General features: G+C 38.3%; 1 long non-coding RNA gene across 1 annotated transcript in view; it reads left to right on the top strand.

Annotated features, from left to right (window-relative positions):
- Window positions 1-351: 351 nt before the first annotated feature.
- Window positions 352-26,297, top strand: part of LOC130908508 (uncharacterized) — a 252,956-nt gene continuing 227,010 nt past the window's right edge. The window contains exon 1 of the long non-coding RNA XR_009061609.1: window positions 352-606. This is a non-coding gene — a long non-coding RNA (uncharacterized LOC130908508). The remainder of the gene's footprint in view (window positions 607-26,297) is intronic.

Below are 26,297 nucleotides of genomic sequence, written 5' to 3'. Positions count from 1 at the left end.
AATCCACAACACAACGCAGACGAACACCAACGGTTACACATATATTTAATTGAATACACTATAGAAACGAGATATTAAATATTCAGACTAATAAACTTGATTTTTTTTTTTTAGTTAACAATCATTAACTGGGAAGTTTTCCACCAACAAAGGTTAAACAATTAGTGTCCTGAGTTCCCAAATGTTAACTCAGCTTCAACAATAAGGAAATAAGTTTGTTGGAGCCATCATCTCTAAAAAGGGAGCTTTTTTATTATTTTTTTTTTAGTATTCCATCTGCTGGCCAGGTGTGCACATTTAGGTGCTGGTAAAGGTCAAGGGTTAAAAACAAGATGGCTGCCAGCAGTCCACAGTAGTTTTGTTTGTTGAAAGCATGGCAGCAGGCTTTTGGTTTGACACGGTTTTTCAACATTATCACAATCACTTTCAACACCCCCTTACCTTCTTGTCACCATACAAAGGCTTATTTTCTGACACACCCTTTGTTTATTTGAAAACATTTTGAGTTTGCTGTAAGTTTGGCACCGACAGCAGTGCAGAGTTTTGTTGCCTCAACCCATCCACCATCAAACCAAGTTCCAGAAAACATCACAGAAGACATCAATGGTGAGTTAATTTAAGTTGAAGCTGTGCTGAGTTTAATTTAAATGCTTGAAAATTGGAAAATGTCACTTACAAAGCTAGTATTGAATTTCAAGATGTTTTTGTTGCATATAATTGTGAACAGGGAGTCATTGTTTTGAAAAACATGAAAAAATGTTGTGATCCACAAATGACATGGGTTCAATGTTAGAATCTATAAATATCAATTGCAAGAGGAGGAGTACTGTTTACTGAAGAGCTAGGTAGACAAAAGAAAATGAACTGAGGGAAGAGGTAAACAGAGAAAGTGCGATTAAAAAGAAAAAGTGGCCTCAAATTGAACTGCAAGAATTATGACCACCCACGGAATTTCCTCCAAAAGAAGCCGCCGGTAACTGTCAAGATTACAGTACTCCTATAGCACATTTAACAGTGGACATTGCTGGAGTAATTACTACAATTCACCTCTTCACCCAATCTACAGTCGCCATCTTTTCTGTAGATTGTCATAAACAAAACAACAACTGAAAGAGACATAACTTACATGAGAGACGGATGCCGCAGTTAGAGGCGGGGAGTAGAGTGCCACATAAATACTCTGCAAGGAAAGTGTGATGTGGAGAGGGAGGATTGATTGCTGCCCTGCAGCCCAGGAAACCATCATGGAGCTGCAGCAATCATGACCTCCTGCAGAAGACTTTATAACATGTGTTATCCGCTGTTAAAAAGAGCTTCATTTTGCTGCTGAGGCATCTTTCAAAGCTGAGTAGAAAATTGCGTACAAATTAACTTTTGAAGCAAGTAATTGATTATGTTGTGGTCGCAGGCTATGTCAAGAATTCATATACTAGTAGTACGTTGATCAAATATTTTCTGGTGGCAATTTTGTTTTCAGTTTAGCCTGTATATTGTGGTATTTTTTTTTTGTCCTGTGGCAATGATGGTTTGCCGGGAGATCATGACACTTTTGAATGTGTTGATATACTGTCTTAACAAAAAATGTAAAAAATAAAAATCATACGCTTACTTTAGGTCAGGGTTTTCCCTGAATGTTTTAATTTACTATTTTGGTTTACAGGGATAGTTATCCTAGGTGACCCCAAAAAACAGGAACTTTTGAACAATCCAATAAAACAAAGAGTGATGGGACAAAAAATAGCAGGGCCAAGAACAAAAGGTGGTATTTGCATTTGGCATAATGGCTTTTGGCATACGTCGAGCTTTTGGTATATGGCAGATTTTTTTTTTTTTGTATAGGCCTATGGCAGAATGACTTGCCATATGCCATTCTTTTAGGCCTATGGCAAAATGGCTTTTGGATATGGCAGTTTTTTGGGGCATATGGCAAGATGAATTTTGGTGTATAGCAGTTTTTTTGGTATATTGTAAAATGGCTTTTGGCATGTGGCATTCTTTTTGGCGTAGGCATAATGGCTTTTGGCATATGGCAGTTTTATTTTGGGCATATAGAAAAATGAATTTTGGTATATGGCAGTTATTTTTGGTATATTGCAAAATGTCTGTTGGCATATGGCATTTTATTTATTTTTTTGCTATAAGGCAAAAAGGCATTTGGCATTAGCAAAATTGTTTTTTTGCATATCACAAAATGCCTTTTGCCATATGGCAGTTTTTTGTATTTTTTGTTTTGTTTTGTTCGTTGGGCATATGGCATTTTTTTGCAGGCAATGCACATCCAAATTTCCCATTCATTTTCAATGGTAGAAAAACCTGTTTGGTTGTCATTTTGACCGGAAACTTACCATTGCAGCCCATTGAGATTCTACTGGTGCCCGTGTAAGTCAATACCATTGACAGCTATGTGCGTCCTTGCCATTGACACAAATGTATGTTGATTTTATTAATGCTAAATTACTTGAACTCCACTGACCAGAGGTGGGTAGCGCGTTACATGTACTCAGTTACATTTACTTGAGTAACTTTTTGAGAAAAATGTACTTCCAAGAGTAGCTTTACTAAGCCATACTTTTTACTTTAGTAGATTTTTTAAGAAAAATAAACACTTCTCTTACTCTGCTACTTTGGGCTACACAAGAGTGACATTTTCCCTCTAAATTCTACATATTATTATTATTATTTTTTTTTGCTAGCGATGCTATTGCCATGAGTGGTGCTACTAATTTCACCAATGAGACATTGCAACAATAATCACATGACTCCATAACACCAATCAGATGCAAGCTTGTCGTTCTACGATCACGCAAGCCGGTTCAATCACGCATCTTTAAAGCACTGTAACAAATGAAGTATTTGACACAGAGTGCTGTCCTCAACATGAATCAAAATCGCAGATTTGAAAATCCCAGTTTTTATTTGTCACCGATTGACCACGGAAAACCACGGAGATATGATCCTTTTAATTTCATAATAGGAACTATGAAGGACATACCGTATTCACTACTCAAACTAGGAACTATTTTCTACACTAGAGGGGAGGGCACTCATGATCTTTGGACAAATAATGTTTCATTATTATTATTTTTTTTTCTCAAATGATTAAAAAAAAAAAAAAAATCTTTGGCTTAATGTATTTATGTAATGGATTGTTGTACAGTATTATTATAACAAGAGATAAGTTTGTGCTTAGCGAAATTAAATACCCATTTAAAAAAAAAAAAAAAATCAAACAAATATAAAACGTTACTCAAAATGTTACCCATTACTTGAGTATTCTTTTCACTGGATACTTTTTTTTTTTTACTTGTACTTGAGTACATTTTTGGATGACTACTTTTACTCTTAATATTTTTTTGAAGTAACACTACTCTTACCTGAGTAAATTTTTTGGCTACTCTACCCACCTCTGCCACTGACGCATATGTCAGTCGATGCAATTGACAGCCATGTATGTCAAAATATGAACATGAAGTGACATGATATCAACAGCAAACCCAATGGCGGGCGGGACCTCCAGGTTAGATCACTGATTCCTGGGTACGGTACGCACACCACTGCACATTCCCGCTGTCTCTCAAAAATATTTTATCCATAGTAATTGAAACCAAAAAACATCCCATTTAAAGGTGCACCATGTAGGATTGGTGGCCAAAAATGGTACTGTACCGATATCAAAATATTGACCAGCACAAAATGCCCTCCCTCTTTGGGTTGCCAGAATATTGTTTCACATTGGATAACCTGCAGGACAAAAACTTTAAGTGGCAAGTGATAAGTCAAGGTTAGTTTATTTTTCATTTTCATGCAAGACAATTTCAATGTAATAATGCCGACATTCAGTAATGACTATTAAATGAGCCGTGCTACGAGGTCCAAGTTAATTTATGTCACCATGACCGAAGTGAGGGAGGGCTACTTTTTCTCAGTGTATGATCACACTGGCAAATAAATATATAATTTGGTAATGAATTGACAGCATCCACAAAAACTATTTGATTGCTAAATCCATATTCATTTCAATTACCATCTTAAATTTATACACACAAAGACTTATGCTTGCCCGGTTCAATGGATCCACAAACTAAATAATGTAGCACAACCACGCAAAATGAATGCATTTCCTTGTTTTGTTTCTCTTGTTGTCTTGAATCCTTTGAGATTATTAACTTTTTTTTCTTTGCTCGAGTGGTAGACATAATTCAGGCTGTTTGTCAAAGTTTAGGGGGCATATAGAGTTGTGGCAACCGGGACAAAACTGAAAACCAATCTCATGATTAGCTCATGATGAACAAGGATCAAAAGAGAAAGAAATTTGCGACGCGTAACTCATCTTTTAAAATGGGAAAATCTCCGCTTAACCATTAAGATCCATCCGTTTTAGAAGTATTTCCAAAAAAAAAAAATGTCGAAATATTATGGCCATTTCATGAATAATTGAAGTGCAAATCATGAATTGTGCACCTTTTAGAAACAATGATAGAATTTTCCTCTTTAACATTAGAACTACCCAAGGGTGGATCAGTTGATACAAATCACTTTTGAAACCAGAGAAGGGTCATCTGACCCTAATCGGCATATCTTTTGTGAGCAGTGTGGTCCTCATTACTCATTCTCATTCACACTCGCAAAACCACAGGGTTGAATTGCTCCACTTAGCATATTGAGTGTTTGCAGGGCAGGGTTGCCTTGTCTTTGTTGGACAGTCGACCGCACAGGCAGGCAATCGGGCGGACAACCTTTTTACATATTCGAAAAGCTGCTGTTTGCCTACAACTCCTTTTTATACATGGTACTGTGGAACTAATTTTTCAGCCGGAGAGTGGTTGAGACAGTTGTTCCTTTGTGGTGTTTTCATGTCGGACACTTCTCAGTGAATCCTCAGCAAAAAAAAAAAAAAAACGTGTTTTGATGTCTTCGTAACGTTTCGTCAAATCGTACCATACAATGAAGTATTGGACTTTGCTCCCTTCTACATCTTGGTGCATATCAGCACTGTGCATGATTTGACAAAATTGAGAAGATATCAGAGCACATTTTTTTGCTGGAGATTTGTGGCGGAGGACTGTCTGACTTTACAGCATTGAGAAAGAACAGCTATTTCAATCTTTCTGAATATTTAGTTGCACTGTTTCTTGTATTTATGGAGCTATAGGCCTAATTTTCATATTATTGATGATGGATGGCTGATGGTGCACAAGCCATTTTTTGATTTAAAAAAGCTTTTTATTCAATAAACGTATGCGTAAAAGACAACAAAAGAAACTATACAAGGGACGGTGGAATAAAAAAACCAAACATTTTTTGTGTTATTTCAATTTTTCCTTCTGCGCCCACACGAGAGTGAGCCAATTCCTTTACAAGACCCACCAAGAAGTCCTCCAGTCTCTCTTGCCTTCCGGTGCATGCCTGATACAACACATATGCATTCAGTGCTGCTATGTCAATCATATTGTAGAACACGGCGACTGGCCATCACTGTGTTCCTGTTTTTCCCCAAGCCAAGGGAGCCCTGGATTTGCAAATATTTAAGATGCTAATTGCAGTTATCCAGAGTGAAACGCCCCTTTCACACCCAGGCAGCCACTCCACAGGAGTATGTGCCTGCTTAATTGCTTGTTTGAGTGGTCGATTGTTTGACAAAGCCAAGTAGTCAGTTTAGTATCGGAGTTATTTGACACCTTTCTGGTCTTTCTTTATAGCCCAAAAAATCCCGGTAGTGCCAATGTTAAAACTGCATCCTTTAGATGGCATCCTCCTGTACTAATGTGTTCTTCAAATCTGCAGTCAAGATTCCTCATTGGCTGCTACAACATAGCTTGGATACTGTGAATTTCATCCTGATTCAATCAGTTTATTAAAATCCTGGAGTGTTTACCTGCTCAATGTCACTAAGGCCTTGTTCAGACTTGCGGCCAAAATCAGATTTTTATCCCAATCAGATTGAAACCGGAAGGCTCTTTTGCAGTCTGAACAAGGCAACAAAGCAAAGAAATCTGATTTGAAACCACATAAGGGAGTTGGTTTCATATTGGATATGGGCAAGATGATTTTCAGTCTGAACAGCTCTACCAGGTTGTGACTGTTCGTGACATCACTCTAAGATACAGTACATGACACCTTCGTTGCCATAGCAACTTGTCAGGTGTATCAGTAATACCCAGTGTAAACAGATCCAATTTGGACACTTGCTAAAAATAGTGTGTTTAATAACAATCGGCTCTAAAAATCAGATTTGGTGAGGAGTCCACCTAGAATCAGATAGGCTGTGTTCAAACTGCAGGCATAACTCACAAAGTTGCCACTTACTCATATCTGCCAATACACGCACTTCAACATTTTTTTTTTTTTTTTTTTTTTTTTGGGGGGGGTCACCCTTAGCGATGTAACTGTACACAAAAATCTCGGTTCAGTATGTACCTCGGTTTTGAGGTCATGGTTCGGTTCATTTTCGGTACAGTAAGAAAACAAAATGCAAAATATAAATGTGCCGGTTGTTTATTACACACTTTTGTGCTTTCACTAATAGGAACATTAGCCTATACAAAGCTAGAGTTCTGCTCAAAAAGTAGCGGGTATTTAAAGATAATAATCCAACAACAATTTGCCTTTCAGACCCCGTGTATTGGTCAGCTTTCTTTCTGAAAGAAGTCCTGTGCTAAAGAGAAAAGCAATCCCAATTACAAAGATTTTAACATGTATTTTACAAATTAAATTCCTCATTCATTTTTTTTTTACATGTGAACACTTTTCTAAAGCTCTATTGGTGGATTTTCTGAAGTTAAAGCGCCAGACAGAAATTAATAAATTTAATTGTGTAAGCAGGATCTGTGTATTATTCTTTTTAATTAGTGTTTTAGCTCATTTCAATTTATTTTATTTAAATGGGCTATTATTTATTTTATTGTTTGTTTATATTTTACAAATGTGATGTAGTATTCATTTATATTGTATATTTTATGTTGTATACCTTTAGTTCCTATGTGAATATTAGTTCCTACTTGTTTTGTTGTTGTAGGAGGGTTTTGTATTGAACACGGGGCCGTGTTGGTTATTATTAAAGCAGAGAAGACAGAAGTAAATCAACAAGGACAAGTCAACTGTGCCCCGATCTGCCACTCAAGAGATCTGATGGACTCAAAAAGTGGGTTACGATTGCATATTAGTTTGAAAATCGACCGGATCCACTGTATTTTTACACGAGTGACTTCCAGTCTGCACGATCCTAGCTAGTAGTACTGACGCAGGAGGGTCGCGTCTCGCGTCAAATAATAAACTCTGCCGTTCTTTTCGCGTGTGTCACGTTGAGCGGCTTCTGGGACGCGTCTAACACGCGGCCGCACTGCGACTGGTGTGCATTGGCTGATTGACTTAAACGCCCGCGTTTCACTGTGTTCTCGCGGAGGCCACGTTGTCGCGCCGTTGACGTTTCTGGGTTGTATACTGTCCTACCGTGTTGGTCCTCATTTTAAGTAAGAAGACGGAGTAAATATAATCTGCACAAAGAAACTAACCCGATCGACTCACAGCCTCAAAGTAAGGGTTACATTACATCAGAAACTCGTTCGGTACGCCTCTGTTCCGAACCGAGCACCCCGTACTGAAATGGTTCAATACAAATACATGTACCGTTACACTCTTAGTCACCCTACATTAGACTGACAGCAAGGGGAAATGAGCAGAGAGAGGTCAATCTGCCTTAAAGAAAAACGTGGGCTAAGGAAGAATGTCACCTTTTTGTTTTGTAGTTGGAAAAAATATTTTATTTTAGACAATCTGAGCATGAATTTTTAATTATTTTTTCACTTTAAGAAGCACATTGAATCACAAATGGGTCTTGATGAGCGAGAGATGCCTGGAATGTTGATGTTTTTTATGCAGAATGCGAGCTCACCTTCAGTGAATTGCACTCCTTTGAAGTTTCACCATTCAATATCCCAGAGGAAGAAACTGTTTGTTTCAAGTTTATTTTCATAAGAATGCACTGCGATGCAAATTAATTTCATCAAAAGACCGCAAGGCCTCAGCCATTAAGTGATGACTAAAATAAAAAAGTTAAGGTGATTCACTCAGATGTGGCTGCCAGCCTGACCAAACATGTCTCAAAAAGTAATTTGCAGACAAGAGTGACTTTGTTCTTAGGAAACATTTTAATTTGGCGAATTTACAAGTTGCAATCTGTTTTTCTGTAGCGAGCAGGAGGAGAGGTATAAATCTAATGACATTAGGCCTGTGTGTTCCCAACTGCTTAGCAAGAAACATCACCATTGGCTGTCCTAAAAGTCGCTAGAAGTCATCCAAGTGTAGGCAACACTTCAAGTCACAGAATTGCATTTGTCACTTAGGCAAAAGGACCAACTAAAATAACTTGGAAAATGGCATTCTGGACATTTTCAACTCGATTTATCTTGCAAACCAAACAAAGGCACATCAAAGACTAAATAAAAGTAATAATGTAGGGGTGGGTGGACATCAATATTTTGATGCCATGGCAAGCAATTGTGTGTCATGATGCTGCTCATGGTATGAGATGGACTTTGTTGTTTGTTTGTTTTTTTTGTCTATCTGTGCTGTTCAACTACTTAGACACAGGAAATAGGAATATGAGTGTCCTTATGGTCTGAATAGTTTTAATGTATTACATGGGAGTTTGATATACATCCTTTCTGGTTGTTCATTGTTTTATTAGGAGAAATCAGCAAACAGGAAGAGGTTATGGGGGAGAGAAAGAAAGAAAGCAAACAGAAGACGAGAACAAACAACAAGAAATACATTATTACTAGGTGTGTACCGAAAGCAAAATTCTTGGCCAAAAGGCCGAATAATACACATGTATAACATTCATTTTCTATTGTATTTATTTAAAATATTTGATTTCATTATTTTCCCATTATTGCCCTTTGCCTTGGCATTTTTGTGACAAACTCTGAATGCATCCTATAGCAGAGCTGTTGGTGTCGTCGTAGCACATTGTTCAGTGGACGTCACGCGCTTTCTTGGAAGTTAGGGAACACTCGAAAAATGGGTCTCACGCCTCCAGTGCGTGCACGTTTGTGTGGAACAGTAGTTAAGAATAACAACAAAAAAACTATTGTTCTCGCCGAAACTAGTAAAGCTCTTTGCAAAGCCATTACGATCTCTTGTACTCCTTAAAATAAGATTCGTTGTTTCATCCTAGCAGCGACCAAGCTGAGCGAAGTCGCTCCCTGCCGAATTAAATGCCGACTGGCAGAGGGGGTGTGGAAATCGCGGGAAAAAAAAGACAAAAAGTGTTGTAGTATTGTACTGAACCACAGCAAATGCACATGTCGACGGTGGGTCAGTAGTGTTGCATATCAGTGTTTTGATAGCGTCATTCAAAGCGTCAAAGTTCATTTTCTACTAGGGCTGTCAAACGATTAAAATTTTTTAATGAATTAATCACAGCTTGAAAATTAATCGTAATTAATCACAATTCAAACCATCTCTAAAATATGCCATCTTTTTCTTTAAATTATTGTTGAAATGGAAAGATAAGACACAAGACTGACATAAACATTCAACATTCTGTACATAAGTACTGTATTTGTTTATTATAACAATAAATCCACAAGAAGGCATTAACATTATTATTTCTGTTAAAGGGATTTACGGATAGAAATACTTGTAGTTCTTAAAATATAAATTTGAGTACAAGTTATATTAATTTAATATTAAAACCCCTCTTAATGTTTTCCTTTTAATAAAAATTGTAAAATTTTAAATCAAAAAATACACTAATAGCTCGCCATTGTTGACGTCGCCGAGCGGGAAGTCACATGGGCTCCCTGCCGTTCTTCCACAGTGTCTTTAACTACATAAGGTAGTAAGTGAAATACCCCACAAGGTGTCAATGGCAAGTTTTAAATTAGAGATCTAGCCAAGGCAAAGTCTGAGTAAGTTTTATGTGTATTTTGCACAGCTATTTTGATTGGAAATGCCAGTTCTCTTTGCATTAGGCGCTTTTCTTTTTGTGAACATTATTTTTTTGAGAGATAGGAAATTATTTTTGTTGTGCTTTCACTAAATAATACTGTAGCGACTTAACTGTTCCGTCCAAATGCATGATGGGAAGTTGGGCAACCATGACTGTCAGTGGTGGCTGCAAACGGAATATGTTCTGCGTTGTGTTCAATAAAGCGTGTTAAGAAAAATGTCTCGTCATTTGCCACGTTTACATGGAGCCAAATATTCCAATTACAATCGGAATATTTGTTCAAACCGAATAAATGTATTCCATATAAACACCTCATTCGGAATGAACAGGCCCAAACCGAATGGAATTTCATTCCGATTCACAGGGGTGGAATATTCCTTTTCCCAAACAGATTAGAAGTAAAATTATATCCTGTAAACAGGGAAGCGGAATGGTGTCTGGTTGCGTTCTTTCTGCGCATGCTCCGTACTGACGTGGTGACGTCACTTGGTGACGTAAGTAACGTCACTTGCAACATGGCTTCCAAGTACACGCACAGCGCACCCACGCAACTTCTTAAATGAACGGCGTATCATTCTGAAGTTTTGTTTCCACTCGAAAAGTTAAAACAGCAGCTGATCTGACGATCGATCTCCATGTTTTGCAACGTGACGCTTTGTTTTGATTAATCTGCGCATGTCAGACGGCAGTTGTCAAACGTCCTTTCGGAATAAAGGCAGTCACATGTAAACGCTGGATCGGAATAGATGAAGTGACATGTAAACAGCTGATGTGAAATTTCCATTCGGAATAATTTGAATCGGTATGAATAAAAGTCAGCATGTAAACGTGGCTAATGTTTCCTACGTCGTTCGCCACAATAGTTATGTTTGTTGTGAAAGATCTGCCAAAGCTTATGCCAATAAAAGGCGCGGTCCAATGAATGCCTGTGTCCACTCACATTTCTCTGCCTTTTTGTTCTCATGTGCAAAAATGGCGTCGTTGTAAACTGTTTGAGGCAATGCATGAGCGGGTGATTCCGTGCATGCGCTAAATGCGTCAAATATTTTAAAACAAAAACTAGTTAAAATTGCATTCCAAAAATGTTTAAATTAACAGTTCACGGTTCATAATTTAAAAAATTAGAACTAAAGTTCATGGTTACTTTTTTTAACCATGAACTTTTGTAGTTCTATTATTTTTGACTTTTGTATTTCTTCTCCCCAATAATGCTGCAAGCCATTATTGACAGTTGATATTCGAACCACAGACGTCAATTATTTTATCCACTTAAACACTGAAACTGTGTCAGATTCGTCTTCATATTCAATTTCAAATCTGCGTCGGTACTGACTTGTTTGCAAAACATACTTAAATGCTGGTATTGGTCCAGTGTTCTGTCCGATTTTGTACCCCATCAGAAATTGCAGCTATTCAGTTCTACACATGCACATAATTTTACAAATGGTGACAAATGCAGCGATTCCAAAGGAAACACCAAAAACTTTCCATCAAGGAATTATGTACCTATGTACCGTTTGGTCTCTGACACACACGGAGGAAAGTTCTCTCACCGCATTTTCCCGTGCCCTTATGCATTTAATTGTGCCGTGTTCATGTTGCAGAAGTATGTTTATGATGCAACTTGTTTGTTTAGCATTTTTGGATAATATTTAAAGTCCCACTAAATGTAAAAGAATGGTTATTCCCCGCCATAAAAGCTTCGGGAGCGAAAGCAACGTAGCCGTGACTGCCTTAGCCAGTTTAAGTTAGTTTTCCGCTATTAAGGTTTGTTTCTTTTAGTAGTGTTTTTAGACTAGGGCTTAATCTGCAATATTGTTTTATAGGCTCTAATTCTGAACTCATGAATGTGGTATATGGACTATGTGTCCCTTGATCAACCTGGGTTCATACAGCCAATGGGATGAGATTTTGGGTATGATGGAAATCACTTTTTTTATTATTTGATATCTGGTGAGATGTGAACGAAAGTTACGGTGCATAAAAAAAGAGTAGATATCACATATACTGCAGTAGTCGGGTATGTCCTTTGCTGCACAATACCAGTACGTGACAATGAACGAGGTTATGAACGCTGCTCACAACTGCTATAATGAGCGCGTTCAAAGTAATGTTCATGAGGCAAAAATATGATGCGTTCAGTTCACGTTCGCCCAAAATATAAACGTGTTGATGAGCGATCGTTCATTGAACGCGTACATGCACAACACTGTTCACACTATTCGGTGGTAAACTTTCGGTCTTTTAATCGAAAACCAAAAACGCAATTTTTCGGTCACATCTCATACTTATGCTACTTATAAACATAGTGGTGCTATAGCTAGCTAATTATATTTACCCGTGGACACCAAATTTTAAATTTTCAAACAAATCCCATGAGACATGTTTAGCATTCCTCAAACTATCCAATTAGAGCAAATTGACAGATAACAATGATATGTGTAGTGGACACAGTGTGTTGGGCTTCTTACCTAGTGATAGGCCAGTGACAGACATAAATCAATAAGGCATAAATGCTATAGTGTTATGTGGCAGCTGAGTACACCATCCATCATGCTGACTCCTTTCTTTAGCATGCAGTCTTATCTCACCTGCAGACTGAGTGGGGAGACAATGCCTTCAAAGAAAACTCTGCATCCTTATGCCTGTGTGTGTGAGAGAGAGTAGGGAGAGAGAACGAGAGAGGAGTGTGCCAGGAGCGACAGAAGAAAACGACAAGCAGGTAGATAGACTTAATTCCTTGGAGGGTTTGAATGAATGCTGACTGCAGGAAACGGAATGCATGTGAAAGTTATACTCTGGTGAGAAGCTTGCTCTGGACTGTCATGCAGATGGACACACACACCTACACACTCACCAAACACCTCATATTTAAGTACAGGCACATAGTCACTTCTCATAGACCTCACACATAAAGGGATCTTCGGGCTTGAATCCCCGTGCTTCCTATCCCACCGAAAGCAAAGGGAGATGAAACATTCCCCACCAAAAGCTTTCATCATTGAGGTGTGTGTGTATGTTTGTGTAAAAATGTCTCTCTATTAGAAAAAAAAACCCAGACATTGTGTGTGGCACTGTTTGTAGAGTTGTGTAGCTGACCCTTGTGGCATCTTTAAAGAGGGTTTGTGATCTCTTGAGAATCCCTTTCTTCTCTGTGCTACCTTAATGATAAAGGTCTACGAAGGACACTTTGGTCTTGAGGACTTTTTATGGCATCTTGTGTGCATGTACAAACCTAGGTTGATGCTCATATGTATACTGTATATAAATATATATATAAACACTAAGTCTGTTTATTTTTATTGGTCTTCTGCCAATATCTTTTCAGCACTTCAACAGTCACAATTCTCTTATGAAGTCAACTTTCAGAGTATCCGCCAATTCTTTGCACACCTCCTTCACTCCGATCAGTGGTGTTACCAGGATGCCAGGTGTGGGTGGGCGATAGTCTTACCTGGGAGGGGGGCAAAAAAACAAACAAAAAAACCCTACAATGCTCAAGTAGTTCGAAATCCAGCGTAGGGCTACTGCACCTTAAAACATGTTTTGTTTTCTCCTTGAGATAACTGTTGTTGTGATTTGGTCTAAACAAATAAAAGTTTATTTGATTTTATTTGACTTAGAACACATTCATAACTGAACAGTATAGACAAGCAGGTGACAATGTTTTTTTTAGGTAACCTATTGTGGTTCCTCGGTTTTATTATTATTATAGTTATTCTTTGTTCCGCAGCCCCTTTGAGCTCAATTTGACCCCCTTGGAATGCTTCAAAATGCACCAAAATTGGCAAGCAGGTCAAGAGAGGTGCAATCTCTGATACCGTGGAAAGACAAATTCTAAATACACTATGTAGCGCCCCCTAGCAGTCATTCCTTGTCCCGCCGACGCTTTGAGCCATACTTTGACCCCTCAGAATGCTTCAAAACTTGCCAAACTCAACAAGCAGGTGAAAACTGGTGAAAATTTGGATAAAATGTAAAAAAAAAAAAAAAAAAAAAAATCAAAATCAAAATATGGGTAAATGTGTGTAGCGCCCCCTAGGAACAAAACAACCATTTCATTTCATTTTTTTCCATTAAAAAAATAAATAAATAAATAAAATTAAGGTGAAAGAGGAGGTAACAACGCAAAGGTTAAAACGTAGAACACATCAGTACTATATGAATGGGATACCATACGCGGTGTCCAGACTGCCATTAGTACTACATCCTTTGGGTGGGCAGAGTGTGTCCATGGGTGGGCATTGCCCACCCCTGCCCCATGGTAACGCCCCTGACTCCAATTCTCGCCTTGCATACCTGCATGAAAATTTGGTAATGGTGGTGGAAAATATAATACAGTATACTGAAATGGAGATCAAATGAAAAATAAACCAAAATGTCTTGCCATGACTTTGAATTTTGCTTTTTCAGTTGCTTGTAAATTTATTTTTTTTTCCAAACCAGCATCACCTTCAACAAGATTCGCTATGATTTCCATTCGTAAAGATTGGAGGGCTTATACAATATAGCCACATCATATGAACTGAATGTCAAAAATCACCTCACTGAATAGTTTATAGTCAGAAGATTAAGGGACAAGAAGAGAAAAAACAAAAATGATTTAGACGATAAATATTACGTTTTACAATTGAGACTGTTTGCGCAATCTCTGCTTTGCTGTTAATAATTCAAATACAGTGATCCCTCAATTATCACTGCTAATGGAGACCAGAAAAATGCGTTAAGTGAAAAACGGCAAAGGAGTGTCGTCCCACCCCATTTTCAACCTTTTTTTGTGTATGTATAACATCAATAATGGCATGAAAAAGTATCTGAACCTTTTTGTCATTTCTCACATTTCTGCATAAAATCACTATCAAATGTGATCTGTTTTTTTGTCAAAATCACACAGATGAAAAAACAGAGGCTGCTTTAACTAAAACCACCCAAACATTTATAGGTTTTCATATTTTAATGAGGATAATATGCAATCAGTGACAGAAGGGGGGAAACATAAGTGAACCATCACATTTAATATTTTGTGCCCCCTAGCACCTCCAAAAAACATCCACTGTAAATTTCCTTTATATGAAGGATTCCTCTATTTTGAAAAATGAATTTCTCCCATGAAAATAATAATTTTATTTTTTTTCTATTTTTACATTAAACATATAAGCATATCTGTGGAAAATGTAGCCCTGACCCACCATTCACTGAATCTGTTTGGTCTTAACATCAGTGTACATGCAGGTTATGCTGTTATAGTGTCCCTACCAATGTTGAGACCAAACCTACGCCCTTGCTTTTATGTCTGGGAGTTCCGGCAAGAAATTCGAGCCACTTTCACCCCTGTAACAGAATATATTTATATAAAAAAAAAAAAAAAAAATCTGCGATGCACTGAGAGCGTGAAAGTTGACCAGCGAAGTAGTGAGGGATCACTGTACTGTCTATTCAAATTTGTACTTAATGGAGGTAAAATGTCACTGTGATTATTGTATAGTGCTTTTAATTACCTGTTATAATTAGCAACATGGTCAGCATTATTTGGATTTTAACCTGATAACTGTTCAACACTGTACACTATCCTTGAGTCGTATGCTTCAAATGGCAAAGTTGCCTTGCTCACTCATTCTGAAACACATTCATGCTGAAGAAGCATTGGGGTCAACCCCTTCTATAGAGCGAGGCCAAAGCATGCTGTGCTCGGCATCAATAGGTGATGACACCCTGCTTAGTATCTTTTAAACGAGATTGTTTGGGCAAGACCTATCTGTGCAGTGAGACCAGAAACTGCTCTGTGAGATTTTGGTCCATTTTGTAGCCTTTTACTGAATATATGTGACATGAAGTTTTTTTTGACTAAAGGTTTTTTGCTGTTGTTGCTTACTTGTTGACACTTTATGATTCTAGGTGAAAAGGACTTTATTTGACTGGTGCAAAAGGTTACGCAACAAAAAGGAAACTGGTGCTTTTCTAAACATTATGAGCATCCATCCCTAAGAGTTGCATAATGGACCGAAAGCAACCTGGGTTAACAACTACCGCTATCGGCACAGTTAACCTACAGGGCAGCGGTGGATTTTTAGCTTGAGTGAATCAAAGACGAGGTAGAGGTGGAAAGTGAGTTCATAGGCAGAATGTGAAGAGGAAAGCTCACAGCTTAGTTCTGAAAGTGGAGACTTTGAATGTTGGCATTATGACAGGGAAGTCTAGACAGTTGGTTGACATGACGATTAGACTTTTTCAGCTTCCAATAATTGTTGAAAGAAAATATTTCAGGCAAAAGTCTATTGTTTTGCTGGTTCTGGTGATGCATCTACTAGATTATAGGTAAATAGGGTTCTGGCCTCTAATAAATTAAAAAATGTGTTTGTCCAATTGTGCCAAAGTGATCAATGTAAGTCATCTGGTGGAAAACACTCATATGGTCTTTTGGAGGGAAAACAAATTTAACATTTCTCCACTTGTAATTACCTCATAGTTGATTAATTACACCAGCTATTTTTCAGTTAATTGGAGTTCTTGAATTAAAATGATGAATCAAAGCGACCGAAATGATCAAAATTTAACATTTAATATGTTGCATTCCTGTTTTAAGTTATTGTCGGTACATATTCTAAAGAAATCGTTTTATGATATAGTTTGTGGTTCAACATTACAGTGAGTTGTGCTTAACACGTGTTCCTCACAGTTACGTATGCGGTTTAACACATTTACAAAACTATGATTAAGTCATAAAACTATCATGGATATTGTGGACGACCATTACGTCACCATTTTGTTTCGGTTGTGGCGTGCTAGGGAAGGAGGCGGAGTATCAAACAACGGAGCTAATCCGCATTGCTGTATTGACATTTTGGCTGCAACAAAATACGGTAGGAATGTCTGTCTCACATGCAACCCGCGGAATATAACTATCTTTCCGGCTGTTCCCTCAACAAAATACCTCCCCCCGGGAACTATACAACGTGACAACATAAGTTCCGCTGATGAATTCTGTTATAACTCGTTACACGGTAATACTTCACTCTGATTGGTCGAATAATTTCGTTTTTTCACTCTTCATAAAGCACAGAATTTAGTTTCTTGAACTCATTTGAGTCAACGTTTATTGCAGCTCCGCAACTCGGACCGTAACAAATGTAACACAACACACTCTCTGTGTCCTTCAACTATATATGTCCCTTGGGAAACTCAAACCCAAATAACAATAGTTCCTCTTGTTAGTCTACAGCAGGGGTGTCCAAACTTTTTGCAAAGGGGGCCAGATTTGGTGTGGTAAACATGTGGGGGGCCGACCTTGGCTGACGTCCTTTATGTTGAACAATATATTTAAGCAAATTTTAGCGAGCCATTATGTGTGTCACATTTGCTTTATTATTTTTTTTAATTAATAATTTCAACAATCTTGCAACTAGCCTTTGTGGCTAAGCTTTCAACTTTCGGGCTCTTGTGAAACACTGCTGCTGTAACATTAACTAGCTTCAAGTTGCTTCAATTTCTCGCTACGTATCTTCCCTGTAATCTTGTCATACATGTCAGCGTGTCTTGTTTGGTAAAATCGCCATACATTGAACGCTTTAAAAACAGCAACTGTCTCTTTGCAAATGAGGCAAACACAATTGTTGCGTATTTTAGTGAAGAAAAAGTCCAATTTCCACCTATCCTTGAAGCGTCGGCCGTCACAGTCAACTTTTTTTTTTTTTTGTTGATTGCCGCCATTTTAGAAAATTGTGAGTAAAAGGTCACACGGGGTAATGTTGCTTAGAGTAATGTTGCTTTTTAGTGGGTAAATGAGGAGCAGCATTTAGTGTGTAAGCTACCTCATATGCTAGTAGCAGTACTGCTGACTAATTTATCAAGTCTGTGTGCGGGCCAGACGTTATTGATTTTATGACAGAGGCTGGGGGCCGGATGAAATTTGACCACGGGCCGCATTTGGCCCCCGGGCCGGACTTTGGACAAGTCTGGTCTACAGCGATATGCGTTTTCGGTTTTCCGACTTCTAGCCTCACTTTTATTTTACCGTATCTATCCATGGAAGAAATATTTACTGTATTCATCATGATGAAACGAGCAATTTATACAGCAACCTTTAAAAGAAAAGCCTCTTTTGTTTTCTCCTGGATTCCGGTAAGTTGGAGAAGTTGTCAAATTATTATTACCGTACATATTGTCACTTTACGGTAATGTATACACGGGTGTGCCTTATATTCGGGAAATTACGGTGTATATATATATATATAATTTTTTACAAAATGGCATGCCAAGCAAGAATCCTTTTGCATTTTGATCGAGTTATGTTCAATTGTGCCTAATAAATCGATACATTGCTTAACAACATGGATTAATTGGTCGACCCCTAGTTCCAAGATATGGAAGATGTGTACACATATTGAATCAGAGTTTGCTAAGAAATCAGATGTAGACCCTAGGAAAAGGTACATTTAAAAACTGATATGGAGAAACTTAGCTTCATGCAATCTTTCAGGATCCTCACTGACACCACTACTTAATTGATGGCAGTACATTTCAAATTAGTTGAGTTTTTCTTTTATCACAGACAATTGTTTTAGGTGTTTATTTATCTGACTTGTTTTAGCTACTACTTCTGCCTTTCTCAGAGTGTCACTGGCGTTGGTGTGACGCTGAGTCATCCACACCGAACAAAACAAAAATCCACGATCGATCAGGGAGGCCATTGAAATCCGCAAGCAGGGCCCGAAGACCATAAACAGGGACAAGGGGGCTTACATGCTCTCTACTACCTTGATCCTGGAGGGGTGAATTGTCAGCAGAGTGCATGACTCACCAGTGAAATCTGACAGGTGAGTCACGCCCTCATCCATCAGGTGATAAAGACGCGTCACACCAACACCAGTGACACTCTGATGAAGGCGTAAATAATCGTCAAAACATGTCAAGTAAATAAAAACCTAAAACAATTGTCTGTGATTAAAAAAAAAAACTATTAATCTATAAGTGTAGACAAAATGAACTCAATACAGCTAGTAAATGTCAAATTTAAGTTTTCATTGGTGCCGACCGGGGTGGCAAGCCTATTTTTTTACAGTGGCATGCCACCCTGGTCGATCTGCCCCGCTCACAGGTCTTCCAATAGGATGACACAAAACGACTAAAAATCAAATGACGTAGAACAAAACTTTGGATGTTTTTGAAGGAACGACCGATTAGCTCTGATCTAAATCTCTCTGAACATCTGTGGAATAGACCAAAAAATGCACCTTATAAACCTCAGACAGCTGGAGTAATTTGCCTCATATTTTACTTCCAATGGGCCAAAATGTCACACTGGAAGTAAAATATGAGTACTAGAGGGATATTGAGACCTGCATGAATTGTTTTATTGAGCAAAAAAAGCAATGTTAGGATCTTGTGGATTCTAAGTCTACCTGCTATTTTTCAGCACAAGATGATGCAGCTCATTAAAAATCTGTAATTACACCTAGAGCCAGAAGCTCACAGTGTACTTGATCGAAACCACTCAAACAATGACTGTCTTTCCCATTTGCACATCTGGATACACTAAATCCCTGCGACAAAGGGCTGCGATAACAGTAATTGCAATTCCAAACACAATTATAGCTCTCATTTATCCATTTTCCTCAGAGTTGTTTGTGCTCATTATATTCTTGGGGTTGGAAAGGAATGGGCAGTTGATGTAAATTGAAAATAGGTATGCAGCCTTTGTCACTATAGATGAATTTTGACGCTTTTCCCACCTGTGCAAGGCTCTCGAAGGTCAGATACTAACAAGCCACTGAGTGCCAGTCATCAACTCAGGACAACAAAATCATTAAATGCATACGTGTTTGTCAGTTGTGTTTGTGTAACGCTACAAGCCAGGCTCATCAATCTCTCAATCTATAGATATTTGATATTTTAAATTTAGCTTTGAGTAAGTTTAACTCCCAAAACATTCAAATGAGGTCTACTGATGCTTTTGGCAATGCTTTTGTTTAGAACTGTAGAATAATCCTAAATGACACTTTGCTAAATCCTCTTACCAGTTTTATCTGTGACTATTCTTGAAATATTGCAGTCATGATTGCATTATCATCTTTAGAAGTGATAATGTATTCAGAGACTGTGGAGAAGAGTCAATATTAGGAGACTTTGTCGTCTGCTAGGGGACTCCAATGCTCACTGTGACAATGACAGTGGAAGGGCGTGATTGGGAGAAATGGCCTCTCGGATCAGAACCGAAGTAGGATTCTGTTATTAGACTTTTGTGCTCATCATGTACTGTCCATAACGAACACACATACAGTGTATCACAAAAGTGAGTACACCCCTCACATTTCTGCAGATACTTAAGTATATCGTTTCATGGGACAACACTGACAAAATGACACTTTGACACACTGAAAAGTAGTCTGTGTGCAGCTTATATTACTTATTAACTTATATTTTCCCCTCAAAATAACTATAAATTTAGCCATTAATATCTAAACCCCTGGCAACAAAAGTGAGAATACCCCTTAGAAACTACGTACATCTCTAAATGTCCAAATTGAGTACTGCTTGTCCTTTTCCCTCCAAAATGTCATATGGCTCGTTAAAAGAGTGCTGTCAGCATTTCTGCAGAGATTGAAGAGGTGGGGGGGCTCAGCCTGTTAGTGCTCAGACCATACGCCGCACTCTACATCAAATTGGTGTGCATGGCTGTCACCCCAGGAGGAAGCCTCTTCTGAAGACGGTATACAAGAAAGCCCGCAAACAGTTTGCTGAAGACATGTCGACAAAGCACATGGATTACTGGAACCATGTCCTATGGAACGGGGTGGCTTTCTTGTGTACCGTCTTCAGAAGAGGCTTCCTCCTGAGTGACAGCCATGCACACCAATTTGATGTAGTGCGGTCTGAGCACTAACAGGCTGACCCCCCCACCTCTTCAATCTCTGCAGCAATGCTGACAGCACTACTGTAACGAGTTACATGACATTTTGGAGGGAAAATGACAAGCAGTACTCAATTTGGACATTTAGGGATGTACGTAGTTTCAAAGGGGTGTACTCACTTTTGTTGCCAGGGGTTTAGATATTAATGGCTATATTTTGAGTTATTTTGAGAGGGAAATAAATTAACATATAAGCTGCACACAGACTACTTTTCATTGTGTCAAAGTGTCATTTTGTCGGTGTTGTCACATGAAAAGATATAAATATCTGCAGAAATGTGAGGGGTGTACTCACTTTTGTGATACACTGTATGTCCAGTTGGCACCAGGAAGCCCTGTGCCGCAGTTGGATGATTGATTTTATTCTCCGTGCCATTGGATTTTCATGTCTTGAACACTGTTGGGTGGGGGGACGAAGCTGTCAACTGATCACCACTTGGTGGTTAGTTGGCTCCGATTGTGGGGGAAGATGAAGGTCCGACCTGGCAGATCTAAATGTGTCTGTCTGCTGGGAATGTCTGGCAGAGGCTCCTGCAAGACACTATTGTGTAATGATCAGATTACAGTTCACTACTACTACATTCTGAATGACATTCCTTTTAATAACAATTTTCAACCATATTCAACACCTTCTAATGTAAACTTTCAAGCAAGTAAATATGCTTGGGGGCAATCAAATGATTTCCACAGTTGCTCGTTCTGCTACACAAACTTCTGATTGTTTTTTCAGCAGGTTGCAGAATTCTCATGACATCTCAGACTTATTTGTCAATCATTCAGTTCGGATAATGACGCTAATCCAACGATTCCCTTTCATCCGGAGAAACAAGGTGATCTTTGTCATCAAAAGAATTTTGAAAAGCCTGATCATTCCAAGCAGTCCCTGCAGACAGCTTTAATAATTTAACTCCACTCAGAGAGACTACAAAAGCATTTAGTTGCATCTTTGCATGAGCAAGCTTTATTAATGGAGTCGTTGAAATGCAAATGTTCGTTAAACGGCCTCTATAATGCAACGAACACTTATTTTACAGTGGTATACTTAAATAATATATCTGAAGAGGGACAAAAATCCTCCCAAAAAGTCTCAATATTGATTTTCTGGTGAGGTTTTGAACACCCCCATTTCCCTTTGGAACGCTTAAGTGTGACATTGGCTCTGCAAGAAGGACCTTTCCTTCATAGAATTCTGTTAAACTTTAGCCACTTCTTATATCCAATGTTGATGAACTTAAATAGTGTGGGGAAAAAATCTCTTGACCTTCTTCTTTTTGACCAGTCAGTGTTCATGATATTGGTTATCGGTAAGATCGACCTCAGTGCTTGTTTAATCGTAAATTGCAATTGCTTGAAACCCGTATAGCTAACTCCAATAAAGTGATCAGGTACAGGGAACACTGTATGCCTGCAAGGCCTGTCTCACCATTGTATAGAATCTCTCTCAAAATAACAAAATAAGATTTACAACAACCTCGTTTCATTGCAAGACAGCAGCATGGCAGATTTTCTTGTGTGATAAATCAACATGGGTCCCAAAAAGGTTAGTGCAGGTGGTGAAAAAAGGGCAAAGGTGATGCTTACCATTGCAATTAAGATGGAAATGATAGAAATATATGAGCATGGTGTGCGTGTCATTGAACTTCCCAGACCACAATCTCGACAGTCCTCCTCCTTCACCTCCAACCATCGTCTAATCCGATTATTATTATTATTGTAACATCGGCATGGAAGTCACCAGCCTCGTCAGGTATTTAATAATTTATTTCAGAACTTGTGGAACACAACACGGCTCCTGTCTGCCGTAGCCGGAGCACCTCTCACACTCTCGTCTGTCACACTGTGCCATCAGGATCAGCATGCAAAACACAATCGCCACATTAGAACCAGATTTGTTACATTATTATTATTCCGATTTATATATAATTTGTTTTGTTATGTTTAATTGCTATTTGTAATACCTTCAGTATTTATGAAGGATTTAGCGTAGGTGTTTGGGCAGTGGAACAAATTTATAGAATTATAAAGTATTCTTATGGGAGAATCACACTCGACATACGACCAATTCGACTGACAAACCAGGTAAACAAATGGAACAAATTTCAATTCGTATGTAGCGGTACCTGCACATTGTAGAACTTGGCTAAAACTTAGGACTTCCACTTACCTCACTAGAGTTATCCGATAATGACTTTTTAACCGATATCCCGATATTATCCAACACCAAAAATCTGATACTCATATCAAACCGATACCAATATATACTCTTGTGGACTTAACATATGATTTTTCAATCATTTATTGTTCATTTAATTTTTGCACCATAACAAATCACATAACAAATCCCAAGCATTTTAGTGTTTGGAGACATCTAATGGTAAATAAGAATAACTGCTGTGCTAAGTTGTGACTAGCCCTTGTACAAAGGCAGAAGGCTTCTACATACACTATGAAGGCAACATTATTACTGGCCCAAAACCGATAACCAAAAACCAATGTTGATATTATCAGATATCATTTTAAATGTTATTTATGGAAAACTGTATTCCTCACAAATGTATGCATTAAGAGTTTGTTTTTGACAGCCAGCACTACTTCATGGATATCTTGCAGCGTCCTTCACTGACCTGCAAACAGTTGAGTGTTTTCCAGACAGCCCCAGGATGTCCATGACACATATTGATATTCCTGTTACCCGTGCATAGTTTCTAAGTCTACTATACCATTGCATATCTCACTATGCAGTTGCAGTCATGTCATGAAGGGTCAGAGCATGACCTGAAGAGCAAACACTCTCACTAGAGCGAGAATCATCCAAATCCACACTTCTGACGCACAGACGGACAGAATTGTGTGCTGCAGAATGTACAGGGGAAAATGGCTGTATGCTTATAAGAAGGACAGTGCAGATGTCATAGGTTTATAATGGATTTTTCATTTAAAATTGCCAACACAGCCACGCTGTGCAGTAGGGAAAATAACACAGCATTTTAGTTTGTTAACAAGCAAATGGGTTTTGTCATTTTTGTAACCCAGGAGAAATGAAGAAATACAACGTTTGCATAATTTGTGACTTAATATCTAGTTTATAATGTGTCTGGGTGACTCTAATGCCCTTCCCTCAGATGTTAAGAAAACATCTAATGTTTACATGACCAAAATCTGGACTCCGGGACACATAAACATTTAATTAATGCAAACACACTGGATATTAATTATGCAACAGTTAGATGAAAGATTTCCGGGGAATCTACTTGCAACCACTAGCATGAAAAATGTGCACACACAAACCTTCTGCCTCATTCTTCAAAAAGTATGCACTTGAATGAGAAATAAAATCCGATGTAAAATAAATGGCTGCAAGGCAATATTTGATCAAGTCAGACAGCTCTCTGCTTTTCCAATATTCAAGGGATCCTCTTGCTGCAGAAATGTGAATGGGAATACGTAATGCATTTTCAAGTATCAAAACAAATACTGTACCAAAAAACAATTGGGGTGGACCAGCATTGCCAACAAACTCAGAATATGAATGTTTTCTGCATGTTTATCGATAATCAAGAGGTAGTGTTGGCAAAGAAAACAAAAATACTAAGTGACAAAGCATCAGGCGATTTTTTTTTTCTTATAATTGGGACCAAACTGTTAATAAAACCTCTTGACTGGAGTTATCGTTTAATGACTTTTTAATCGAAAACTGATATCCCTTTATAGTACAACTCAAAAAACTGATATCAAACTGATACGATATACGTTGTGGACTTAACATATTATGTCTAATTGTATACTTGAAAATGATAACTGACATAACAAATCTCAAGCATCTTAGCTTGAAGACATCTAATAGTCACTTTTCATACCACTGTATGCTTATTATCTGAACCTTTTAGAATTTCTCATATTTCTGCATAAAATCACCATCAAATGTGATCTGATCTTTGTCAAAATCACACAGATGAAAAAAGTGTCTGCTTTAACGAAAAGCAACCAATTTATAGGTTTTCATATTTTAATGAGGATAATATGCAAACAATGACCGAAGGGGAAATAAAATGAGTGAACCATCACATTTAACATTATGTGGCACTCCCTTTGGCAGCCGTAACTTAAACCAGACGCGTCCTGTAGCTGCAGATCAGTCTGGCAAATCGATCAAGACTAATCATGGCCCATACTTCTCTACAGATTCCTTGGATGTCTGGCACAAATCGCTGTCTTTAGGTCATGCCACAGCATCTCAATAGGGTTCAAGTCTTAACTTTGACTTGGCCACTCCGGGACGTGTATTTTGTTCTTCTGAAACCATTCTGAAGTTGATTTACTTCTCTGTTTTGGATCATTGTACTGTCTTACAGGCAGCCTCAGGTTTTCCTACAAAACATCCTGATAAACCTTTGAATTCATCCTTCCATTAATGATTGCAAGTCTTGCAGGCCCTGAGGGAGCAAAACAGCCCCAAATCATGACGCTCCCTCCACCAAGCTTCAAGGTGGGGATGAGATGGGTTAGCTGTTCCATTTTTCCTGCACACATGACGTTGTGTATTACTCCCAAATAATTTAACTTTGGTTTCATCAGTCCACAAAATATTTTGCCAAAACCTCTGTGGAGTGTCCAAGTGCCTTTTTGTGAACATTAAACGAGCAACAATGTTTTTTTCTAGACAGCAGTGGCTTCCTCTGTGGAGTCCTCCCATGAACACCATTCTTGGCCATAGTTATACATATAGTTGATGTGTGCACAGAGATCTTGGACTGTGCTAGTGATTTCTGTAAGTCTTTAGCAGACACTCTAGGGTTCTTTTTTACCTATTTGAGTATTCTGCACTGAACACTTGGAGTCATCTTTGGTGGACGGCCGCTCCTTGGGAGAGAAACAATGGTGCCAAACTTTCTCCATTTGTAGACAACCTATCTGTCAATTGATAAACATCCAAACTTTTAGAGATGGATTTGTATCCTTTCCCAGCTTCATACAAATCAACAATCCTTGACCACAGGTCTTCAGAAGGCTCTTTTGACCGAGCCGTGATGCACATCAGACAATGCTTCTCATCAAGACATTTCTTACCAGGTATGTGTTGAATAGTGGGCAGGACAGCTTTAAACCACTCATCTGTGATTGGGCACACACCTGACTTAAATTATTTGGTAAAAATAGGTTTCAATTGCTCTTTAAGTCTCCTTAGGCAGATGGTTCACTTATTTCCCCTTTCTGTCATTGTTTGCATGCTATCCTCATTAAAATATGAACCTATAAATGTTTGGGTGGTTTTAGTTAAAGCAGACATTGTATTTTCATCTGTGTGATTTTGACAAAGATCCCATCACATTTGATTGTGATTTATAAAGAAATGTGATCAATTCCAAAAGGTTCAGATACTTTTTCATACCATTGTAACTGTGGTGTTAAGCTGTGACCATCCCTTGTACGGAGGCAGAA

This window comes from Corythoichthys intestinalis, chromosome 20 (assembly GCF_030265065.1).
Source record: "Corythoichthys intestinalis isolate RoL2023-P3 chromosome 20, ASM3026506v1, whole genome shotgun sequence".
Classification (NCBI taxonomy): Eukaryota; Metazoa; Chordata; class Actinopteri; order Syngnathiformes; family Syngnathidae; genus Corythoichthys; species Corythoichthys intestinalis.
This window is presented reverse-complemented; position numbering and strand designations above follow the sequence as displayed.